The sequence below is a fragment of the Armigeres subalbatus genome, chromosome 3 (assembly GCF_024139115.2).
Source record: "Armigeres subalbatus isolate Guangzhou_Male chromosome 3, GZ_Asu_2, whole genome shotgun sequence".
Classification (NCBI taxonomy): Eukaryota; Metazoa; Arthropoda; class Insecta; order Diptera; family Culicidae; genus Armigeres; species Armigeres subalbatus.
This window is the reverse complement of record NC_085141.1, coordinates 308,215,701-308,233,617: the sequence shown is the minus strand read 5'-3', so window position 1 is coordinate 308,233,617 and position 17,917 is coordinate 308,215,701. Positions and strand designations below refer to the sequence as shown.

The 17,917-nt window shown below is 38.6% G+C and overlaps 1 pseudogene; it reads left to right on the top strand.

Moving 5' to 3' along the window:
• The first annotated feature begins 15,910 nt into the window (after nucleotides 1-15,910).
• Nucleotides 15,911-17,548, top strand: LOC134220687 (ras-related protein Rab-18-like; annotated as a pseudogene).
• The last annotated feature ends 369 nt before the right edge of the window (nucleotides 17,549-17,917 follow it).

Below are 17,917 nucleotides of genomic sequence, written 5' to 3'. Positions count from 1 at the left end.
ATAATCTAATACGTAATCTGAGTAGGTTATTAGCTTATTGCAGCATATTTTGGCAGAATAATTTTAATGGTTACAGCGCCACTAGCGTTCTATTACTTATGGCTTTACTGTAAAAACCTTCGAAAAATGCTTTAGATATTCTTTTGAAAGGATTTTTTAGAAAGATTTTTACACATTATGGTTATTTCATCTCGTGCTCTTGAAAAAATATTGCAAAAGCACGTGGTTTACAAAATGGCTGATTTCTGACTTTATTGTATAATCACCTTAAGGTGCTTATTTTAGAGATATTGCACTTTAGATGCCTTTCGCCATAATGATTCCAAAAGTTAACTCCTAGTGTGCCGCTGTAAGCACGCTCAAAGCAGGCGATTCATTGTTCATTCCCAGGTAACCATTAAGCACTTGAATAAGCCTTATATAAACCATATAATAACTCTCCAGTGCCTAAAAGCTATATATTTGATTTTCAAGTGCTCATTAGCAGTTTAACTCAACTAGAAAAGCCGTATGTCGATATATAACGCTTCGATGTAATGCTGACCAGCCCTGTTGGTACAAGCTGAATAAGGAACTATCATTACCTATTTGAGAACTACAACCTATGACGTTTGAGTGAAATCAATAACAAAATATGTAATGACATTATGAAGATTTGTAACATATTGCATATTATATTATTTATCACATTAAATATAATGCCTTTCATGAGCTTCATAAAAACGAGAAACTTCCATGTAAGTTAATTACAGGTTGATCATGAAAACATGTTCATGCTACCTCGCCCTTGATATATGGAGGCAAATATAATCCTCATATTTATGTACCCTTCCCAGACATGCTTCTACTCAATGCTGAGGTGGATCAGATGGCAAGTATTGGACAACTGACCAAATCCATGCACCAAACACAGCAAGACGTTCAAATCTAGAAATAAAACTAATTGGAAAAAAATATCAGTCTCCTATGGGAAGAAAAAGAAAGAACGAATTAAAATTTCAAATAAATATTTTTCGTTTCATTTTTTTTCGTTCCATTCCAACTCGACTAAAATTTTGAAATTTTGTCATAGGCGTGGAAATAGGTAAGGCAACAGTATATCAGCCAAATAATTCGCCAAAAGCGGCTTTTGAGCAGCACTAATGCGTTATTTAGGGTTTAATAGCACTGTTGACCTTGTTCTAAATACGCCTATAGAATCGAATTAAAGTCATTTTAACTGCTTAATGGTTACTTGGGTTCTTATTAAAGCTATCGTCAAATACAATCCTATTTAGTTTTACTGTGCATTACTCATTACTAGAGGTTTTGGACCCAGAAACACGAAAAATGGCGGAAATTAAGAGATTAAGAGGTTGATTGGCAGAGAATTGGACGACCTGGAGTTCTGCGGTTTAGACGTACCTTGAAGTAGAAGATTTATGGGAAGCGGTCGAGCCCAAGAAGAATGCTGATGGAACTTTGGAAGCTGTCCAGAAGGATAAAAAAGCTAAAGGGAAAATCATTCTATTCTTGGAGCCCGTGAATTATTACCATGTTTGAGATGCAACCACAGCTCGGGAAGTTTGGCAGAAGTTAACCGGCGCGTTCGAGGAAACAAGACTTACTCGCGAAGTTGGACTACTTTATTATGACCGACCTGGAATCTTGCGGATCAATGGAAAGCTACGCTAACCGAACGATATCTACATGCCATTAACTGAATGAAATTGGATTTCAAATTCCGAAATGGTTCGTTGGAGTTTTACTAATAGCTGGACTTCCGGAGCGATACCAGCCGATGGTAATGGGGCTGAAGAACTCAGGAATGAAGCTTACAGGCGATTCCGTTAACCCTTCCGTTACCAACCACCCTTTTGAAAACGAAAATAAAAAGCTTTTTGGCTGTAACTTTTTTGTCTTTTGAATTTTTTTTCCCAACTTTCACCAAAAGAAGCAGAAGTTATTCAATTTTCAGGTGCGCTATGAATTTTTAGGACTGGCCACTCGATACCGGAGTTATTCCGCATTTAAAATGTGTGTTAGCTTTTGGCCGTATGCCAGAACGCATACTTCGGAAGTGATTATTTTACATATTTTGAAAAGAAATGAAGCATAAACTATACCAAATTTGATCAGGAATTTGAACGGTCCGAAATATGGCCTGTATTCCGGAATCCAGACGTTCCGCTGGAACCTGTCATCACTTTACGGAAATAGACGAATACCATCATGCATCAGTTATGGTATTCTATTGTGATTTGCTCGGGACCGTATTTTAACCGATTAGGAACTGATTTACGATACCGGTTCAAGGTAAATTTTGGAAATAGCAAACCCCATCATGCGGCATATCAAGATTCATGATTTCAAGTAATGGCATTCTTTGGTAATTTTGTACTTCCTGAACCGTATTTGAACCGATTGGGAACGGTAAACGGATTTATTGAGTACTGGTTTGAGTGTCAATTTTGGGAAAATGAGCTAATCCCATCATGCACATTTTCATGATTTCAGTTGGGGTATCCCATGCTAAACGGTTTCCTCAGACGCTAAAACCCATCTTCTCAAACTCGTCAATGACATTTGGGAGAACGCACTTTTCCGGAGGAAAACCCACGATTCCCACCAAAATCACACGACGGGTCAGGATCCCTCAATTTCGACGATCTCCCTCACCTCCTGTGCATGTAAGACCATGAAGAGATGCTAAACCGCCAGCTTCGTGAAAATTGGCAGCAGATGGAAGATTCGGCTCCAACAGCACGCCTTTCGCCCAGGGTATGGCGCACACCACTTGCCAACCTTGTGCTGGAGCGCGTCGAAGGCAAGCTAGTTGACCAGGTTTCGCTAGACATTGCCAAAGCCTTCAGCAAGACCTGGACACCACTGGGCCTCAACAAATTACAAGAATGGGGCATCACTGGCAACATGCTTGCCTTTATCAAAAACTTCTTGACCGGTAGGATCTTCTCGGTCCTCATTGGTGGCTCTGCGCAGGAGAGGTATGCCGGGAACTGGGGTCCCCCAAGGGTCGGTTCTTGCGGTCCCTTTTCCTGATTGCAATGAACGGGGTCTTCGACATACTACCGGCCAACGTCTATCTCTTTGTCTACGCCGACGACATCCTCCGGGTTATCGTAGGTGGAACTCCCGGGCGAACTAGGATTAAAGCACAGGCGGCGGTTAGCGCTATCCACCGTTGGGCCATCTCCATTGGCTTTACTATGAAACGTTTTCCACGTTTGCCATGGCCACCATCAAGTCGGAGGCCCGCCTATTAAGCTTGGCCACGACCCCATAACGAAAATCGTTGCGTTCTTGGCGTCGATATCGACTGGCGGCTTAACTTTTACCACACTTCCGGGCGGTGGCCTGAAGCCGCGAATCAGCCTGATGAAAACCCTGGCCGCAAAACACCGTACCAACAACCAGCACACCAGGTTAATAGGCCAAGCAACCATTGATAGTCGCTTGCTATATGGGTTAGAGCTGACCTGTTCTGCCCGGAGGACCTCATCAGCGTGCTTTCCCAGTATTCAACAGCTTCGTCCGACTGGCTTCCGGTCTCCTTCCACGCCAGCTGAAGCAGCTTGTGTCGAAGCCGGAATCTTCCCTTTCCGGCATAGAGTCCTCACGGCCATGAGAATGGTCGAAACAGTTCAATTCAGTTTAAGGAAAAAACACATTGCGAAGAAAATTCATTTTGTAAGAGATCAAATTCTTATGCTACTGTTCATCTGAAACCATGTTAGCCGATATCCTGACGAAGCCACTATCCAGAATCAGGATCACAAAACTTGCGGAGATAATTGGACTGACTTGTTCTGTTTAGGAGGAGTGTTGGAGCGCAGACGACAACGATCACAGTAGTCCAAATCAATAATAAATTAGACACTCTACATAATCTCGATACTCTGAAGATCTAAAAGGATAAACTGGAACACTTGTGAAAACATTTAAAATACTCCAGTAGCTGCTAGATTGCAGAAAGTCTTTGATCACACAAATGGCCTTAGGACTATTAGAAAAGATGACCACCTATTAAACATTAGAAGTAATGATGCAAACACACTTCCCGTGTTCTTTCATTAACTCACATGAATGAGTATCTGTATCGCAAACTAGTGTACATGAAGCCAGGAGGATATTCAATCAATCAACAAATGAGTTCACTGCGATGAATTGCACCAGGAGTGATGCTAGCACTCTGGCCAATGAAATGTTTAATAAACAGAAAGTTGAATGGGCGAATGATCCCTTTGCACCTTTCAAGGCTCCTGGTAAGGATGGAATCTTTCCTGTACTACTACAGAAGGAAAAAGTAATCTTGGCACCCATTCTGACTGAGATGTTCCGATCGAGCTTAATATTAGGTTATATTTTGACTGCATGACATGACTGAGCATATAAAATCATCTTATCCAACAAAAACTCCTTTGGTGTCCTTTTTTTCAGGGTGTCTGTAAAAACAAAATTCCCTGATTTTTCCAGGTGTTTTACATCCATTTCCAGGCAAAAACAAATGCCATATATAGATTTTAGCAGCAAAATATCAATTCAAAAAATTAAATATTGAAAAATATTATTTTAAAGAATATTTTGGTGGCTTCAAAAACAATGTGTAAATTACTTAAGAAATTGCTCCAGGAATTCCTTTGCAAGTTCACCCAGATATTCTTAAGCCATTCAATCAAAATTCCTTCAGGACTCACATAGGAAATTCCTCCAGGTATTCCTTTAAAAATTTCTCCATAAATTCCATAGGAAAATCCTCCGGATTTAATTTGAAAATTTCTTTGCTAAAACTTTAGAAAACATCTCAAGAAACTGTTTCGGAAATTCCTTTAGAGATGCATTTGGCAATTCCTTTACGATTTTTTTAAGTTCCTTTAGGTGTTTGTTCGAAAATGTCTTGTGAAAATCTCTCGGAAATACCTTTATAAAATACTTTGCAGATTTCTTCAGATAATGGTCAGATAAAGTTTTCTATCGGAATCTCTTTGAATTTTATTTCAGCTGTTTTTTTTTAAAGAATCTCAAGAAAACTTCTCAAGGAAATTTTCCGGAAATATGTTTGGAAATTTCAGGACTTCAGAACTTCTTACGAAAACTCCTTCAGGGTATGTGGTGATGCAAAAATATGAGATTTCTGGGTCCATGACGTTAGGCATTTGCATATCAGGAAAGCAAACTCTCAGTAACAGCGCGTCACAAGCTAGTTACAAAGTTGGAAAAATCTTTTGAAGCAAAAGAAATTTCACTTGCTGCGTTCCTTGTCATTGAAGGAGCATTCGATAACACATCTCACAATTTAATGAATGATGCTGCGTTGTAACGAGATTTCGTTGTATGCATTGTTAACTGGGTTGTGGTTATCGAAAACAGAATTATCAGCAAACCTTGCAAGCTCATCAATTAGTGTGAGAGCAGTAAAAGGGTGTCCGCGAAGAGGCGTGCTATCACCTATATTGTGGACAATTAAATTGGAGCAGGCGCGACTAGCCCAGAGCTTAATATTTCAATTTCCATGGCAAGTGGCCAACTGTTTTCCAAGCTGATGTTCAGGCTATTCTGGAATGCTCTAATTTATGCTCACATTGAAATTACAGGCATTCAAATATTTGCATATTATCTGATAGTCAAGCAACATTGATTGTTACTATGTCTGAAACTCGATTATGCATATATGCACAACATGTGATAGATTTAGTTCAGAGTAGCAGTAATTAATTACCACTCCGGGTGGCTTAATACCCGGAATATAGGTAATTAACTGTAGTGTATTTGTAGTGAACATTGAATGCCTTGAAATCAGCAACTTGTACGTCTAAATCGAATTTTGAACTCCTTTTCAAATAATAAAGTAAAGAAACAAAAAATCGAGGGGCGGTGACAGAAGAAAATAATATTTGTTCCGACCTAAACTGCTTTGGAGATCAAACGGTCCTTGCATCTTTTTGTAAGGGATCTCGTTGGACATGGGCTTTGATGAATGACGATTGGATTTTTTTTAAAGTTCCACTTGAATATTTTTTCAGAAGTAAAATTTTGATTCAAAAATAATAAGTTAATACTTCATCACAATTAGACCGGTTAACGATCGTTTACGTAATAGATTGCTACGAGTAGGCAAATTATATTATTACGATGACCCTGAATTTGACTACCAAACCGTGAATCAAAATCCATGGTAAAATAGTTGCGTTACTATTCATAACAGACTTATGATCTGAAGTGATAATTAGAAGAAATCTAAGATTGCCACTAATTTCATCATCCTCAATCATCCACTGTTATCTCTATCACTATTTGAATATCTCAGTTTGCACGATCTTCTTGAGCCAGATTGCATTCCATTGCGAAGATTCCTCCCGCAAGAAAAATGAAAGAAAGCATTGATAAGTCACAGTGATTTGCCGTCATCGGTAATCGGAATTCAAGATCAAAGGTCATGCAAAACATCGCCCAGTAGGAAACACTCAATGCCAGACCATACTGATTCAGAATCCATCTTTCTGACCACCAGGAATGGAAATTATTAGTGCACAAGAACGATTAAGCATCATCTCTAACCTCACTTTTGCCTCACTTCATGTCATGGGGCTGATGTTTTTCCCTGAAGCCAGACACACACCGTCGTCACAGAAAATAGAAATATTTCAGATCTGCCCCTACTTACACTTTGAAGGGACGATTCTCCGTCAGGGTGCGGGTTACGAATTTTGCGCTTTCAGCATTTGTTCACACTAAACTGCACTGACTAGGAATACGGTGTGAAATTTTATGCACGATTCACAAAATCACGTTTCTGAAACTATGTTTTATTTGGAGAGAATATCGCCTAGGCAAGTTTTGACAGATTCTCTACTGCTGCTCTTCCGAAACGCACTGCCGACTGCACTCGTTCGACTTCAAATGAACGAATTTTGGCGAAGTTTGACGTTTCTTCTTTTTGGAGTCGCGGATGACGGTAACATCCCCATGTGGCAATTTTCGTTTCCAGCAAGGTTACATAAAACGGGTTCTCCAATTCAAAAACAATTTTAAAAATTTATTCGTGCGCGCCCGTTTCAAATCACTCAGAGCAAGATTACCGGTGGTGAGTTTAAGCCGTTTGGCAGCGCAATAGACGAATCCAAGTAAAAATAAGAAGAAGACACACGACGGTGTTAACTTTGACAGATCCTCAGCCAGTGATGTCATTTCACTGGGGTTTTACACTAGAGTGTAAGAGATTCTATCGAAATGAGGATAAGAGAATCAAAACGCAGCGCGTAAATGAACCTTCTGCTGTGAGTGATCTGGTATGCGTGCGTAGAGAGCGCTTAGAGAAATCAGGCAGCGTACACCCACTCACCACTCTAGAGAATTGAATTTTAGGTGCACTCAAGTTCTCACTTCAGTGAGTTCCTCAGCGCACTCCAGTGCCCACTGCAGGTGATATCACCACAGAGTTGCGTTCGAACGATTCTGCTGTTCGTTATTCGTTCCCTGCTCGATGTGGTGATGAAAGACTCGCATGAGTCGCATGCAAACAGTCCGGATTTCGGAATCAAGGTGAAACGGTACGCTGAGAAAGTATCAACAGCAGCAATTGACTGAACTGAACCACTATTTTAAATTACACGTAGCGTTGTTAAATAGATTTGTAAACTTTTGCTGCTATTCTTCGTTTTGATCTATTTTTCGAGTTGCTAAAGTATGGCGATAAAAGAAATGCTAAAAACAAGTACCACATTTATTGAGGATTTTAATAATTTAAATTTTTGAATCTGAAGGATGAGCGAGTTGACAGTCATAGCGTTTTAAACAAGGATGTTTTTGATCATTTGGTAACGGCTCGATCACTGTAGTTTATCAATAACTCATTCCAGAGGCTAAATTTCAAAATGCAATGAATGATGTACTGCTTGCAAAGGTTTTCCTACAACACTGCCGAATTGTTCGTTTTTAAATTTCTAATAACCGAGTCAAAGCGCGAGTTGCATAACCTTAACCAAATTATTGAAATTGTGTTATCATTTACTATAAGTTACTGAAACTGCGAACTAACTTTATCAGGATAAAAGACACAATAGGAGGAACTAAACGTTCAACTACTATTTCTTTGCATACACTGAGTCTTTTATTCCACTTATCTTAAGTGTGCATTCAAAACCTCATCAATTATGTTTCAGACACGGTACACCCGGCTATCGAACTATTACCCTTGTTGAATTCAAAACGAACTGTTAGTTTGTTGCTTTAAGCAAGCCGTTGGCATGTCCACGAGTCCCTCCAAGACACGTAGATTCGCAAAGTTAGTATCAATTTGTCCATTTCGGAAACATGTGCTGCTATATGCCAAGTTATTTAAGTTTAGTTTTAGTTTAGATTTCTATGAAAAAATAACGAAAATTTCAAATTTTACATGAATGAATATAATGCAAATCAAATGAAAAGAGATAAGATATATTAAATCAAAATGGATGAATCAAAACATAACTAATCAAATAGAAATACATTTTAAAACCAATTTAAAAAACATTGAACCATTTAACCATTTAACCAGAAGTAAATAAATTCTAATCCGAAAGTCTGCAAAACTGAAAATATTTTCAAAACATAAATTCGATTACTTTTTGTTCTTCAGTATCTATCTCAAGAAACTTATTTTTTTATAAAGTGATATCACCTTTCTATTATCCATACAGCTACAATTTGACCAGAGTCGTAAACTTCTGAGCTTTCTGAATAGGATCAGATCCAGTAATTTCAACAGCAATATTTTACATTACAGAGTTTTCAGCATATTCAAAATACAAATAAATGTGAACTTAACTGGGTTAGTCAGTAAATGAGGTTGTTTTTGGAAAAATATTTTACTGACTGGACAGTACTTAATTTGATCAGAGTCTGGACAGTCAATATTCTTTCAATAAAATAAAAGTATGGATAAATAAAGACTTTGGTAGGTTCTGATTTATTACTGTCAGACTGAGATTGAATAAAAGAAAATCTCTGACTCTTATCTGCATCACTAACGATATGTGCATAATATGCCAGAAGCTCAATACGATAATTTGGGAAGCTATACTTCATGATAACTTCTTTTAAAGATTGCAGACAGAGAGCACCGGTTCTCATGATGCATTCAACTTTTTTACACAGCTGTACGTCTGTAGCTGAGTGGCGCTGTATAAATTTCTACCGACTTTTGTGCTGTTCACAATCTATAATTTAATGATTTCTCTAGTAAAGATAAGTAAACGTCAAAATAATCATCCAAACTTGGTTTACTGAAATACTAGAATTTCAGTAAAAGAAATTTTGCAGTTGAAACTCAGCAAACAAAATACCAACATTCAAATGCTGGTTAAGTATGAAGGCATTAATCCCTCTTGATTATTTCATCAATTCGTTATAGTTTATAATTAAGCGATCCTAAACGAATTCTATTATTCCAATTAAAAATTGAACGAAAAAGCTCGTCGGTTTATGGAATTTAAAGCTTTCCTGTAGTGTTGTTCAAGAAAGGTAGTATATAATATGAATACTAAAATTAAAAATATGAAGTAAAATTAGCAAACATAATGAGTGATATGAAGCACTATAATTTGCTCAATCTAGGTAGAACTCTTTTCCATACAATTTTGAAAACATATGCATTTTGCATTTCAATAATCCCTCCCTCTAATAGATCGCATCACTCCAAAGTGAATCCAGATAAAATATCCTCCTCCCAAGACAATCTGGAGTGTTCTTCCTCTAAGCAACGAGAGTCGAACTAACAATGCTTCCTTCCTATATGACCGTAAATAGGGCCAGCGCCGTTATTGATTTAAAATATGAGCTTCTGAAACGTGTACATTGAGACAGTCATGCCGCTGCCGTCCATCCCAACGATGTCAGCAATTTGGTCGGGGTTCAAAACCGCACCATTTGCAGAAGGTTATCCTCAGTTATGGGGTTGAGGGATATCCGATAGATTGTGATCAATTAAATCTACTAATGAAGTTTGAGTGAAAATCGGTAATTTATCATTGGCGTTGGTGCGATTTGGCTGAACCCCAACCACTGTTTCTCACTTCAGTTCGCACTGCAGTGCGGAATCTTCAGTGCGGTATGTTCACTGAATTAGTTGACACTCAATCACTACAGCGTATCCCAGTGCTCTTGTTCACGCTACAGTTTGGGACAGTGCAGTGCTTTAAATTTGAGCGCAACGTTCATCGCTGCGCGCAGGAAAAGTGTAGTGATAATCAATGACGAGTGCGATGCTCAATTGTAGAAGAGTGTTGAAGTAATCTGGCACTCGCTCTTTGCTACACAGAGGAGAATGAAACACTGCTACAGCACAGATAGGAAGATCATTTAAAAACTTATAATAAATTCTAGACAAAATGTAATTAAAATCTGATTGAAGTATGATACGGAAAAGTTCCGAACTGTATGATAGGTACATTTTGGAAAATTTCAAAAATTGAGATAAGCTTCCGAATATGTAATTCAGAACTTTTTCCGTATCGAATCAATTGAATTTTATACGATTTGATCTAGAATTTATAATAACATAAAGATTTCTCTATTGTGCTGTAGGATCTGTCAAAGTTAACACCGTCGTGTGTCTTCTTCTTATTTTTACTTGGATTCGTCTATATCATCACCGACGAACCGACGTGTCACTCCATGGAAAATAATTCAAATTTGCTGCCCACAACGTCATGATGAATAATCATCGAACACTACCGCCACCCGCATAATGGCTCGCGAAGTTTTCGTAGCTCAGCCACCAACCTACGCGTATAAACATTGCAGCGGAGTTGTGTCTTAGCTCATTTGACAGGAGCGATCGCCCGAAAAGCGAATGACCGTTAAAAAGTATGAGACAATCAGAGAGCGCCAGTGACACGTCGGTTCATCGGTGATATCATTACTTGACACTTTACCGGTCGCTACTAAACGCGCTGCTATAACAGTAGCGCGACTGACAGGTGACCAAATTTGGTAGCGCGATAAGAGCGCTGCTTTGATGAACTGTCAACTGTCAAACGTCACCGGTACGGAATACAGCAACCAAATTGAGCCGAAAATGAGTGCCGATACAGAGAGGTGACGAAACTAAAATGAAAGCGCTGCGCGGGTGATTAAAATGCTCGCGACCGATAATGATGCTCTCAGAGACTGAGTTAAATTGTATTGGTGCACAAACGTTGCATGAAGAAGAAGAAGCATAAAGACGATATTCGAAAAAAAATGCACGGGGAAGCATACGAAGAAAATTTTGAAACTCTTAAAAATTCTAGAAGCAATTTCATTAAAAACGGTTAGCTGTGCGGGGTCGGAAATTTCTTATACTGTGTAGGGTAACTGTCCTATTTTGGACCCCTGGAGAAGCTTCTCAATATATGCTTATATCTATTGAAATACTGGTTCGATATGGGCAGAAATCACATTTCTAAGATGAAAGTCTTTTTATGAAATAGAAATTCGAAATGGGCTGATTATTGATAAACCGTGAAATTTGAAATTTTCTTAAATGAAAATATTCTTCGTTTTGGACAGTGCAACATATTTTGGACCCCAAATGTACGCATTTTGGACACCCCAATTTAGTCTCTAGTCGAATTTCTAATTTACCCACATTTTTTTCTACTCAATGTGAGTAGTTTTGTATTGCCTCTCACAGAAATTTTACTCTTTTGAAAAAAGTTGAACCACTCAAAATTTGAGTAGTTCCACTTTTTTCAAAAAGTAGTAATATTCTTGGGAAAAAAAGACAACATAAACTACTCACCATAGTAAATCAAAATGAGCGTGCGTAAATAAGTCGAACCAAGTTTTCGATTGGCATGTATCAGAAGAAGATTCGCGTTTTAAATTCACAATTTCGACAAAAATTCATTGTGTATTCTGAGATTTTCAGTGATGTGTACTTTAACGTAACTTGTTAACGTAGTCTTCTTAAACTATTTCCCGAAGTAACATCCAAAATATCGCTATTTTCTTTGGGAAACCATGAGACAGATGCTGAACAATATTTTTTTCTGAAGCAATATTATTTTTAGCAGCGGCATTGATTTTAGTTCAGGAATCAAGAAAATGTCGCCAGGAGGGTCCAAAATGTGTAGGGGTCCAAATCAAGTTGGTTACCCTATAATGTGCAATATCACTCAATAAAATTTTAAATCGAAATGATGTGGTTATTATACAATATATGAAATTTCCGACCCCGTACTGCTAACTCTGCTAACCGTTTTCAATAAAATTGCTTCTAGAATTTTTAAAAAGAATTTCAAAATTTTCTGCGTATGCTTCCTCGTGCAATTTTTTTCGAATATCATCTTTTCTGTTTCTTCTTCTTCATGCAACATTAGACTGCCAATTGCCTTTTTTATGACGTAAACTACATCTAAGGAGAAGACTCGAATACAGGGTGTAAAATGAAAATTTCAAAATTGGGGACCGTCACGAAATCATGTAAGATTTGTAACATTAAAAGGTCATTATTTTTTAAATGGATTTTAAATGTTTATATATCAATTGATTCATAAACTCTCCACCAATTTGCCTGTACTATTGAAACTTTTGAGTATCTTCGCTAAACTATTCAAAATTTCAGTTCTTTCATGCATCATGCATTCCCTATGCAGCGCGTTCCAATCCTTGGTAATAGTCTACTTTTATGGTATTATTAATTGTTGAACAGGGTGTGAATGGGTGGCCCAGCTGCTAGACAGTACCTCAGAATAATCTGCACGTAATAAATATGTACACTATTAGTTTGTGATCAATTTACCGCATTTGTGATTCATTTGTTCGGCTAAAAAATTGTTTTGCGCTAATGAAAAATATGTGCAGATGCTTATGATATGTATTACACTAATTTGTTTTAAGTGCGTCCTGGGATTGGGGCCCTCCTTAGCCGTGCGGTAAGACGCGCGACTACAAAGCAATACCCGAGGCAATACCATGCTGAGGATGGCTTGGTTCGATTCCCGGTGCCGGTCTAGAATTTTTCGGATTGAAATTGACTTTCCTGGGCATAAAAGTATCATCATGTTAGCCTCATGATATACGAATGCAAAAATGGTAACTGCTTGAAACCTCGCAGTTAATAACTGGAAGTGCTCAATGAACACTAAGCTGCAGGCGGCTCTGTCCCAGTGTGGGGATGTAATGCCAATAAGAAGAAGAAGAAGAAGAAGCGCCTGGGATAGTAGATGGTTATGTGCGCACACTTAAATTTTAAAATTAAATTTTATGGATTTTCGTCAATAAATATGTGCGGATTATCCTCAGTGTAGGGTCCCTACTCACTCACTCACAGAGTGGGTGTGGGAGATGCTGCTAAACCTGGGTGGTAATATCGATGGGTCAGTTCCTTCTTTTCTATATTGAGCGGTTTAGTTGGTTCAGTGAACTATATTTGGTTTTACGTAGTTTACGTCGAGCGGTCGTGTCTTGTACACTGAGGATAATCCGAGAGTCTGACCACCCGCAGAGTTTCCTCCGATACGGATGCGATAATCTTCGGAAGAAGTTGGAAAACAATAAATGTTAATTTTTCTTCAATCAACTGCTGTTTGTAAATACATATAAAGAACTCACCTCATACAATACAATAAACCTTTAGTATGATTGACTCCATGCTCCTCCTCAATTGAGTAATGCATATTTTATTTTAGTTCAACTTAAAATGAACGACGCACATTAAATTAAAGAAATATGTTTAGGAATCGTTCAAAATTACGTCCATCGTTTTTGGCATTTTCAACCCCTCCCCTCCTGTCACAATCTCTCACAAATCACTGACCCCCTCCCCTGTACGTACAACTGTAAAATATATAATGTTCGTCTTCTTTATTCTTTTACAAGGAATTTAGTGGGAATTAATTTCCTTAGCAGCAAATTAAAATATTTTTTAATTTATCAAATTGTTTCTAAAATGTATTTATTTATTTATTCAGACTAAGGCCGAAGTGGCCTGTGCGGTATATAAGCCATTCGGCTCGGTCCATGGCTACACGTCGCCAACCACGCAGTCTACGGAGGGTCCGCAGTCATCTTCCACCTGATCGATCCACCTTGCTCGCTGCGCACCTCTTCTTGTGCCCGTCGGATCGTTGTCGAGAACCATTTTCACCGGGTTACTGTCCGACATTCTGGCTACGTGCCCGGCTCACCGCAGTCGTCCGATTTTCGCGGTGTGAACGATGTTTCTAAAATGTAATTAGGTATTTTTTCTTGTTGGACGTAACACAAGACGAGACCCTCCCCTGTCTGTACAAATTCACAAATTCAGAACCCCTCCCCTTAAACCTTGGACGTAATTTTCGAACGATCCCTTACGAAACAAAACTGATGGATCCGTCAAATGTGAAAAAAATAGCTTTCAAATTTTCTGGTCCGGCCATTGGCAGCTACAACAACTACAGTCGAAATTCGCTGGTTGGGATCTTAATACTTGGGTCACTTTTTAGTTGGGCCTCCGCTGGTTGGGCCATGGCCCAACTGCAACCGAACGTCAAAATTCAATGAAACACGGAAAATGGGATTGAGCGTCACTGGACATCATTTGTGATGTTCAAGTAGAAATACACTTGTTCAAATGGCTGTCAGTTGACCAACTAAATCGAATTCGTTAGTTGGGCCGAGGTCGTGGCCCAACCAGCGAATCGCGACTGTATTATGGTATGAATATGTTCACTTACGTTTCTGGAATAAGAACAACTGTTTAACTGTTGATACCATAATTTCAACAGTTACCTTTCAAAAACTCGGCTATTATTGTTTTACCGTTTTATACAGCAACTTCACCCAGACCACAGCGTTTATTGGTAACCATTTCTCATATGATCTTGTTAAATTTTGAATTGTTCAACGTGCGGTAAATTTGTATGCGAGTAGTACCACCGACGAACCGACGTGTCACTCCATGGAAAATAATTCAAATTTGCTGCCCACAACGCCATGATGAATAATCATCGAACACTACCGCCACCCGCATAATGGCTCGCGAAGTTTTCGTAGCTCAGCCACCAACCTACGTGTATAAACATTGCAGCGGAGTTGTGTCTTAACTCATTTGACAGGAGCGATCGCCCGTTGAAAGGGTAAGACAATCAGAGAGCGCCAGTGACACGTCGGTTCGTCGGTGGTACAGTCGGGATTCACTGGTTGGGATCTTAATACTTGGGTCACTTTTTAGTTGGGCCTCCGCTGGTTGGGCCATGGCCCACTAAAAAGACCCGTACGTCAAAATTCAATATAAACACGGAAACGGATTGGGCGTCACTGGACATCATTTGTGATGTTCAAGTCGAATCGTGTTCAAATGCTCAGTTGACCCACAAAAACCGAATTCGTTAGTTGGGCCGAGGTCGTGGCCCAACCAACGAATCGCGATGTACTCCCATTCATCCGAGGGTTCGGGGTTCATTGTTTATCTGTTTTAAAATAACCGTTACATTGTTAATACGGGACGCATCCACTATTCGAACTCATACGCCGGATTGGCGGTTGTACGTGCAGAGGGAGGGTCAGTGATTTGTGACAGGAGGGTGGAGATGAAAATGAAAACGATGAATGCAATTTTGAACGATCCTTAGTGAAAACATTCCACTTTTGGTAGATTTTGTTTTTTTGAAGTATGCAAGCGGTCAAGAAAAATCCCATGTGGCAAAATGGGCATTAAAACCGTCGCCGTCATCAGCATCATCAGAATATGTGAAACGATGACGATGACATCATGATTCAATTTTGTTATTTTCATTACTGATTGCAGTCAGCTGCGCCTTTGCACGACAAAGCTATCCAGAATCAACAAGGAAGGGAGCCGTTTTCCGTTCATAATAGTTTCCGTGATATCTTTTAGTTTCGTTTCGAATTTGCTCGGTTTTAGCAGTTGTCTCCGTGCGATCCAGTAACAAAATAATCATACAATAAAATGCAGAACGATAACATTTTAGCCATTCAAAATTCTAATAATAGGCAAAGTGGAGTTGGAAAATCTAGGTGAGTAAATCGCCGGAGGAAGAGACTTCAGTGAGCCGTTGCGTGAATCGTTCCGGTTCTATTTATAGACTGCTTGCTACATTAAAAATGGAAAAAATGTTCCAATGAAAGGTGATGCGACATGTAAACAACGTGATAAACCTTTCTAATGCTTAAACGCCCTTGAAAATTAATAAATTCTACGCAATTTCACCATCAAAAGTCATCATCCTATCAGTTTGATAACACATCATGTGTATAAAAAAAATAATGTCACTAAATAAATTACAGTTTGATGCTGCGGTTCACGGAAGATGATTTTGACCGCGATCAGGCCCTAACTATTAGTGGATTTCAAAACCAAAATCGTCGAGATCGACAACATTAAGGTGAAACTAGCCATCTGGGACACAGCCGGGCAGGAACGGTTTCGGACTTTGACGCCAAGTTACTACAGGTTAGAAAAGGGCCAGCTTCACTATTGTTCGATAGTTTTCTGTAATTTTGTTTCTCATGCTTAATTGGTTGTTTACGCTTCTAAATATTTCATACTTTCTAACAATTTATCATTTTGCTACTTCCTACTTTTGTCTTCTTCAATGTTTCTTTTCTTCCTTTGTCATTCTTATGAGGCAATCTTAATTCTGCATTGCTTTTCTTTTCATCATACTTCCAATTCACATTACTTTTCTAGTCTTAAACAACTAACTAAATGATAACAAAATTTCAATAATTTAGTATCACTTACTGCAACTAGCGTAAAATCTTCGTTATTAGTGGAATTCAACAACAAACTGTTAGGCAGAGTTGCACACAAATCTTCGCACTAGAAGTCCACCATACAACACTTTTGAAATTCAGTCTCTAAAATGAGTTATTGATAAACTACTAAATAATCGAACTCTGAAAATATCTTTGCTTGTATCTTGCTTTTGTTTTTAGTTTAGGTTTGTTTATTTATTTATTTTTTAATATTCTTTCATATATCTTCAGAGACGCACAAGGTGCCATCCTGGTGTACGACGTCACCAAAAAGGATACATTCCAGAAGCTGGAATCGTGGCTCAATGAATTGGACATCTACGGCACCGGAACAATATGGCGAAGATGATTGTCGGCAACAAGATGATTTTGCCGATCGGGCCATTAGCCGGGACGATGGTTTCTTCGAAAAGCCGAACCATGTTCGAAAACATCGGCTAAAACGAGCGAAGGAGTGAGGGATGCATTTGACGAAGTTGTCAGGAAGGTAAGACACAATCAAGATGAATTAGCAATAATTAAACGATTTGATGACCTATAAATTGATGTAGATCATGGAGAATTGGCCTCTGGGAGCGTAATGATTATGGCGACTCTGTAGATCTAAACAGTCGAGGACAACAGAGAGGATCGTGCCCGTGCTAATGACCGCTCTCAATTCTAGCTAGTAGGAAAGATTGCTGACTAAGCCATACATATATTGTGTTGATTTGCAGCGCCGTTGCTTCGTTCTGTTCTCGATATTAAAATAAGAGGATGTAGAGTTAGGGTTTAGTCAGTCAGGTGACATTTTTTTAACTTTAAATCAGAAAAGCATGATATTAAGCTGATAAACTTCTGAAACTAATAATTGAAATGTAGCTTAGAATCTATTTATTAGGAAATATTTATGAATCGGTGGTTACAACCCTAAATATGTATCATATAGAAATACATTTTTAAAGATCAAATAAAAGTCTTCAAAAGAACCCACCTTTCGGATATGTAATCACACGCGATAAGCCGCTGGCTATTAGCACAGAATGGAATCGAAAACAGATCCACACTGGTGGTATCAAAATAATTTTTTTTCTGTGTCGCGTTTTGAATCCATTGACATATAGGGTACGGGTCTGCTACAATATCCTACCTACTGGATTCCAGTTCAGCGCTTGATTGTATATTATTCGTCTCCGCTTTTTTTGTGATGTGTGGCCTT